General features: G+C 32.8%; 2 long non-coding RNA genes across 3 annotated transcripts; one reads left to right on the forward strand and one right to left on the reverse strand.

The window, feature by feature from the left end:
• The first annotated feature begins 11 nt into the window (after window positions 1–11).
• Window positions 12–2,361, forward strand: LOC112520256. Of its 2 annotated transcripts, XR_003069972.1 has the most exons (3): window positions 12–129; window positions 277–390; window positions 1,921–2,361. It is a non-coding gene; the product is annotated as an uncharacterized LOC112520256 (long non-coding RNA). The 2 variants fall into 2 exon arrangements; XR_003069971.1 differs by having other exon boundaries at window positions 12–390.
• Window positions 2,362–3,936: 1,575 nt separating this feature from the next.
• Window positions 3,937–5,303, reverse strand: LOC112520287. Its single transcript, XR_003069977.1, has 3 exons — window positions 5,205–5,303; window positions 4,493–4,750; window positions 3,937–4,402 (listed from the first exon to the last, which is right to left on the reverse strand). It is a non-coding gene; the product is annotated as an uncharacterized LOC112520287 (long non-coding RNA).
• Between the last annotated feature and the right edge of the window lie 3,028 nt (window positions 5,304–8,331).

An 8,331-nucleotide genomic window follows, 5' to 3' on the forward strand; every position in this document is an offset into this window, starting at 1 on the left:
AAAAAAAAATTATGAAGTTCAAGCAATGCAATCTGCCAGTAACTCCTCGAATACTGGATGGAGCAACCATTCTTGCTAAACAAGGAGACCGGTTGAAGGTGTCCCTAACATTTTCCTTTACATTTAAATGTACACACTTATACTTTTTCCTTCAATCATCCAGTTTTGTATAAATGCAACTGTAGTAGTGGATTATATTTTTCTTGAATAACAATTGCATTCTATGGCTGGATTCTAATCGAATCCTGATTGTTTTCTTTTTGAATCTGGATTTAGACTGGTGGACATGGCGATCAACTTCCCTAAGATTGGATTAGTTGTACARGGATCTCAAAGAAAGCATTGAATCTATAAAGCTCAAATTTCCCCATCCATTCTTCATCTCTTTTGGTAAGGTTTTATTGATTTTTTATATAGTCTTGAATACATTCTCTATTGAAGAATATGTTATGTGTTTTACTAAAAGAAACTCTCTTTGTAGTAGCGGTTATTTTATCGTTGACTGGATTTTTTGAAAACTTTCATCAATTAAAACTGGAATTTTTATCTAATATTGCTATGTTACCTTCCATTTGGTGTTACTTATGCATTAAACTCGAGGTTTCGTTATTGTCGAAGGCTTTAGGATTTCCCTTTTTCAAGTTTTTCGTATTGTTCTGTGTAACGTACCGTCATWGAAAATATACAATGTTCTTTGAATGAATCTTTTCATGCTCGTGCTCCTGATGTTTATGTCTTCTTGTATGTAGCTTGAAACTATCAATGAGATGAATGAGGATGTTTCTTTGGCCTTGTGCATTCTCAGTTACTGTCACAGTTAACTTATCTTCAAAGCTTCCTTTGGTGTCCGATTATAATTTGACTGGGATGGGTACATAAGATTCTAATTGGCTTTTAATATAGAAAAAGATGATGAATAAAGACTTGCTCTATACTACCAAATGCAAGGAGTAACTATAGGGGTTTAACCGACATTTAAACCTCATTTTAATAAATTCAAAGAAATAAACTGTTAGCGTTTTTCTWGATATCAAAGGTGTACAACTACCAAATCTGTTGCCAAGGTTTATATATGCTGAAGCGATGAGTCGCTATTAATATTGGCGAAAGATATAATGCAAATATGTGTATCTAATTAAATGATTCTTAGTGAATGGGTTTTCATATATATTGGCGAGAGATACAATGCAATATGTAGGGATGTACTTGAAATAACACTATAACTATGAATGTSTKGCTCTTTGCYATAGCACATTCCCATCCATAAGGAACTTGTTCATGTGTGCTGCTAAACAGTTGGTTTAAAGTCTGCACAAAGCATGAAACAGGTTTATTACTGGAGTTGTTTGCTCCAACAATATTTTTTATTCAGAAAGAACAAGATTGGATTTTAGTCTTATGGTCTGTTGGAGTTCATTTTGAGGAAATMAAGTATGTAACTCATTTACTTGTAAGACTTTATCTTCTTTTCTTTTCTTTTCTGCTCTGTAATATTCCGTTTCTTGTACTAACTGGAACAAACTGAATAATTGGTTTTTTTATGCACAACTTTAAGATTTTAGTCCACCAAAACGGTATCATATAATAACAACTTACYTTGTAAGCGCTAACCGTGGTAAGAGTTGTCGTTATTACTTACCTTGTAAGACTTTTGGTCCTTGCCTCACTCTTATTGGGTAAGATTATTGGTCATTACCATGTTCATCCGATAAAGTAGTGTGACTTGGTAAGTGCTTACCTGGGTAAGCGTTTGGTAAACGACCCCTTAGATGTAGTTCACTGCTTTTATTACTGGCCAACTGTTATACACGTGGGGGTTTTCAACACTGATGCACGAATGATGCGACTGTATGCTGCTGGTTCTTGATTTTTTTTAATGGACATGGTTCTTCTTGCTTTTCTTTGTGGCATATTTTGCAGGATCTTTTTGATATATTTTGTTGGTTCCTTTCGGGAATAGATGTCTTCWTCTYTGAGTTGGAGAGGTTGGAGCTTTCTATGCACAATGTAGAAGGTAACCATAGACACAATCTAGGAGAGTTGTGAACCACTGCAAGATGGTTAAGAGTAAGCGTGTCCATGAAAAGTGGAGTTGTCCTGACATGGAATTTTTACAAAAGTATATTTTTTATGCTCAAGGCCGTAAATCTCTTGATTTGTCTTGATTTAATGTTAAGTGTGCATAAATGTAAAAGATTATCAAGATATTGGATGTAGATGTCTAAGTTAATTAGGTGTTTATAACCGGAGTCTTTTGTTGTAGAAATCATTAACTTATGATATAATTATTTTGTATTCATGTATTGTAATTTGTAAACGTATGCAACTTTTATTTTGTCGAGAATACTTTTCTATATGACCAATTTCATTGTCCCATTTTGTGTAGTTCGATTAAAATTTGATATGCTTTTGGACTGACTTATGTTATGTGCATGACATTATTTCATATGTGGTTTGGTTTGAAAAAAAAACCTCAAACTGCATAAGTTGTTTGGTTTGCGGTTTTTGACTCTAAATCAGACCCCACATCGAAGACTTCTATTTCTAGCGTTCTTCGGTGTTTTTTCTGTGCAACGACATCTTTCACTTTCCAAGACCATATAATCAATTTATACATCTCGAAACAAGCATTAGACTGCACTTGAATAACAAGAGACTTGATTTAATTGAGGTATATGATTCAAAGATTGTGTAATTCAATTGCWAAGGATTACCTCAAGACTAATAGATGTCTATGGTRTTTATATCGATTTTTRTTTTGATRCATGTTGTACACRACGATGAGAGTGTTGAATGGTATGATGTCGTAGAACAACATTTTAAAACTTTTGCAAATGGGGTAACATAATGCATGTTTTGACTTATACCTCTCCATGGCCTGGTATAATCATTCAAGCAATCAACTTCTTTTGGTTAATATCATTCGGTAGTGAGAATATTGCTCGCTCTTGCTCTTTCTACTGTGTAGCTGATCATCCAAAATCAGATGAGTTTTCTTCACTCCATCAAGGTAACACTCTAAGGAAAGTTTACTCGGAACCAACTTCACATGATGTTGTCCTGAGGGATATCATGCAACTTTTCATTTACATTTATTCGAATTTTACATCCCGCTGCATTGCGCGGGTACACAACTAGTATATATATATATATATATATATATATAAAATATACAGATTTGCCGCGCAAAACATCATGATGTCACAGGGGCTCCTAAGGTTTAAGCCTATATGTTCACTTTGGTGATTTGGAACATCATAATCGACATTAGGTGAGTCTACTGATTTGTAACTATAGGCTTTTGCTTCTTCCGGTAATCAAACCCCTAAAACGACTCACAATCTCAGTTCAGGTACAAATCTTTCTGATAGCAAGATTATGCAATAATATTTTTGGATTTTGTTTCTTCTCATAGAACCATCATATTCTCATATTTATAATTTACTATTTGGAAACTTCCCCTATGGAAAAAAAGAAGATATATTTTGAAATATTAATCAACTGGAATAAGATAAGAATCACCAATGCAGCCATAGATAGATAGATAGACACCTAACAGTGCAAAACCTGAATAACAGAAATATGAAGATCGATGGATGCTAGGATGGTTTTCTCTTGATACATGTTTTTTTTTTCTTTTGATTGATCACTGATCAGGTGTGTTGCTTAGCTGTATATATGGTTATATTTGATTAAGACATAGTGTTTATAATGATATGGTAACTTTAAAGTAATTGTTAAAAGTGACATGGCACATAAGAAACTTGTTCATAATTTCATGGTAGTGGATTAATGTAGTACTTTGCTGGAAAGATTTGCAATGACAATGTGTTCAACAAGTGTTGTTCTCACTTAAAAAAGAGACAAGTATTGGGTTGTTTCCACATTCTGTTTCTTGTAAACTCCATAAAATATTTTCACATTAGTTATGATTCTATTTAACAGGAATGAAAACTACAAGTCAAAAATATTTATCAGACAAATAATTGAATGTGTTCACAGACTGAAATCTCTTAGACTTTGTTTACAAGTGAATCACGGCCTTGAACAGTAGTGGGATCACTGCCGATAAGGTCAGATGATGTTCCGATGAGTGTAAATTGGTTTGTTGAATGGATGGTTTATTATGTTGATGCAGGATTAGCCCTTCGAAGACCTGGTTCGTCCACGTGCACCTCGCCCAACGTACCATGAACTGAATTGATGGATAGCAGCAGCAATATCTAGAATCAGCATGGTCAATGTTATACCTAATTCAATTATTGAATTTCTGGTATTGGATGTGGTCCATCATGTATCATCTTCTTTGTCTTCTTGTCATGTACCAGTTGATATTTCATGTGCCACTGCTTTGAATTTGATCCTGTCCTATTTAAGTTCTAAAGAGAGAAGTATGGAAAGTCTGGGAGGAAACAAAGATTAATACCAATAAGTACATATTTTATGTTGAAGTACCAAAGAAATAGACGGATAGTCAATGATCTGTAAGTACCTTTAGTAAAGGGTGTTGTGATGTGTCACTGGATATACAATCGAGAAAAGCATCAATGGAGCAAACAACATGCCTCTGTGTCTCAACATCTGTACAACACCATCTCCATCCTCCCTCATCATTTTGCTGAGCACGACAAGTAGGATCGCACCCATGTCATATTAAGAATTGACCATGGTGCGTTGATCCTTGGGAAATGTTATGAACAATGACGTTGTAGAAACATCCATTCGTGGCTACCTTACCACAAACATTAACCTGCAGAAATAAATGCACATGTCAACCAAGATTGAACAAACAGAAACAACCAAGCTCTAGAAATTAACTGTGTGCACGGATTCACAAGAGCAACTCATGTTGAAGAAAGAAATTTTGGGGCCACTTAAGCAACACGATTGTAGCTAAATCGGTTTCTGTATTAGCAGATCTAACAAGAATTTTTTTCTCATTTAGATCATAGACTACACATCAAGGAACCACCTTTCGCTATTCGAATATGAAGAAAACAATTCCAAATCGGTTTCGAAATCAAATCCGACAACGACTTTGAAAATGAAATCCGATTACTTGCATCGAGTAAAAATCGGTTGCAATCTAAATCGATTCAACAAAAGGAAGAACGAAAATCTGAATTGGATAAAGCGAATTCATTCCCCACTCAGATGTCAGATCGATCAATAAAACTATCGAGAAGAAAAAACCGAATGCTTACAGTGATACGGAGGAGCCAATGGTGAGCGGCTGTTGAATTGTGAGGGCGCACATTTTCATCCATGGAGTCTGCGATGAAATCAACGTAAAATGCAGCAGTGAGTTTAAATAGTGGGATGGATGCCAGAAAGATTTTAAACCCTAATCGAGCACTTGTGTTTGATTGGTTAGTATTTGATTTGTTCCGAGCCCTCGGATCGCGATCCCTTATTAAATGCGCAATTACCATTTTCTTTTTCCTTTTTTAAAACTTAAAATAAATTTGATATTTGGTTATATTTTTAAATATACGGGTTTTTTAGAAATTTTTAACCCGTTTGAGCAAGACCTTATGAAATCATTTAACTTATATTCCGATTGTAATATATCAACACCTATATGCATGCGTAATAGCAAATTGATTTAATAGATTCTTTTTAAATGAACGGAATCAATGTAGTCTCCCCAAGAACGTACTTCGACCTTGTATATTCCTTTCCATTTCGAACCCTTGCATTGATTTTATCTATAGATAGATCATGGAAAAAATAGGAAACACTTTAAAGTCTAGTCTGAGAGTTTTAATATGAGTCCCGATAATCAGGACCGATATCATATTTATTAGCAATGATGATTAGGAACCAGGAAGTGGGTTATGAAGACCCATGTAGTGGCCACGGGGGTTAGTCTTACTAACCAAGTCTCTTTGGTTTTTATTGGAGATTAGGATGGGTTGGTCCTAGATTTTGTAAATAAGCATAGATCCAAACATTCCCATGACATCATCATGAACATAAAGTATAATTCTATATGTATCCCTATTTCCAACCTAGAAGGAAATATTCTGCTTTTACTATGATGAAAAATTTTCGATCCAACCATTGTTCCCAAAAATTTCTACAATAGCTGGTAAATTAAAATTGGAATTGGCACAATTAGCAGAATTGTATTGATCATGTCCATGGATTAACGAAAATGATATTGTCCCAAAAAAAGTCAGAATATGGTGCTTAGGGGGGAGAAATTCGTCACTATAAAAAGGATCTCCTAAAGGAGCCGCCCCTCTACACCTATCCCGTTTTTTGTTCTGGTTTATCTACTTCTATCCATGTAGGGAGGAAAAAAACGTCTGTACCAATTAGTTATTAAATACCATTAACTATATGTGTGCTATCAATATCTTTACGTGTCCACAACCGGCCCGAAAGGGAAGGGCCTTTCCCTGTGGGGGTAGGAAAATCATCCACTGAGCTATTGAGTAACAACGGAAGACTCGATCTCGTTATGATTCAACCAGAGGTCGTATAATTTATCGACTCCAAAACATGATACTTGGGCTAAGGATAAGTTGGTGATTTTTCTAGGAGTTCAGTAAAGTCCCAATATCATAGACAAGGCTGGGTTTGATAAATCATGTATCCTCCCATTTTTGGATCATTTGTTTTAAAATTCCCGAGTATGTACTAAGAATTGGGATGAGATGTGATATAAAAGTGTATATTTGTGAAAAACGACTTCAAATTCCTAGCAAAACAGAGAAGTTTATTGCGATATGAAATATGTCAGGTTGTAAATATAAATGGTAATTCAATTGCGGCTACAACAATCATAGATATTTCTATGAATTACTTTCCTAGGCAACGAAGATAACACCCAAGGTTATTTACGCATATGGTGCTAGTGAGTTTTACGAAGAAAAAACTTTCCATTGTCCACACAGAATACTTGAAACCCATTTTCGATACAGCAAGACATTCTATGTTTTTGATTGCCTCATTAGTTTTTCGAAATCCAACATCTGGAAGCAAGGATGCATGGCTAGGATCACTGTCGTAATTCATAAGATCCCAAGCCTTCCAATCTGGTGGAGCTTATCTATCTATCATTCCAAAAAAACACTTCATGAACTACACGTCTTGTCCTGTGTTCAATTCTCATTTCACACCGGAATAAGTCAATAAGTTTGTATTATGAACAATCCCAAACACCACCTAATTACGACGTCTTTATTAAGAATGTTTTATTTTTTGGTCTTATAAACTAAATCCTACAAATTAAGTCTTATAGAACAAGTTATTAGGACACTTAAGAATTTGGTGGCGTCCTATTATCTGATTTTGTTCACTGATTCGCTGGAAACAAAAAATCAAAGGTAGATTGACTATCTTGAATTCGTCTAACTAACTGCAGATATACATAATCAAATATTGGATAAACATCTCATTTTAAATATAAAAAATCTAAAATATAATTAAGATAATCATTGAGTTCTAACAGAATACTTAATTATTATCTTTATAAAATATTATATTATTAAACAAAAATAAATTATTTCATTATTAAACTTAAATTAAATTATAATAAAAAAATTAAAGAAATTACATAATTTTTTTAAATAACTGATTTGATATTAAAATTGATATATTTTTTTACTCTTAAAAAATCACTTTTTTATACGTAAAATACTATTTATTAATGCATATTATTTAAAACTTAAGATTGCAAATAGATTGTTTGTAAGTTAACTTATTAAAACTTCACATCTGAATTCGTGTAACTAACTGCAGATAAACATAATCAAATACATGATAAATATCGCATTTTAAATATAAAAAATCTAAAATATAATTAGGATAATCATTGAATTCTAACAGAATACTTAATTATTATCTTTATAAAATGTTATATTATTAAACCAAAAATAAATTATTTCGTTATTAAACTTAAATTATAATAAAATAAATAAATTAAAAATTACATAAAAAAAGATTTGATATTAACATTAATATATTTTTTTTTCAAATTTTTATGATATCTTCAAATTTATATTTTATTTAAAAATAAAATCATTATTGTTTTCTTAAAAACACATAAAATCGTATTATAACATCGACAGAGACAAAGAATAAAATAGAATATTAAAATCGAGATATATCTCGCTGCATTGAACGAGTACTTTTCTAGTGTGTATATATATATATATATATATATATGTGTGTGTGTGTGTGTGTATTGTTAGTCTCAAAGGGGGATGAAAATAAACAGAAAATAATTGTAAAAAAAGATTGAATATAATTACACAGACTTTTTTCAACTTTTTAATTCTTATTAATGTATATCAAAAATTAAGACTAGGAGAGATACAAAAA

The sequence above is a fragment of the Cynara cardunculus genome (assembly GCF_001531365.2).
Source record: "Cynara cardunculus var. scolymus isolate 2C chromosome LG 10, CcrdV1, whole genome shotgun sequence".
In the NCBI taxonomy this organism is placed as follows: Eukaryota; Viridiplantae; Streptophyta; class Magnoliopsida; order Asterales; family Asteraceae; genus Cynara; species Cynara cardunculus.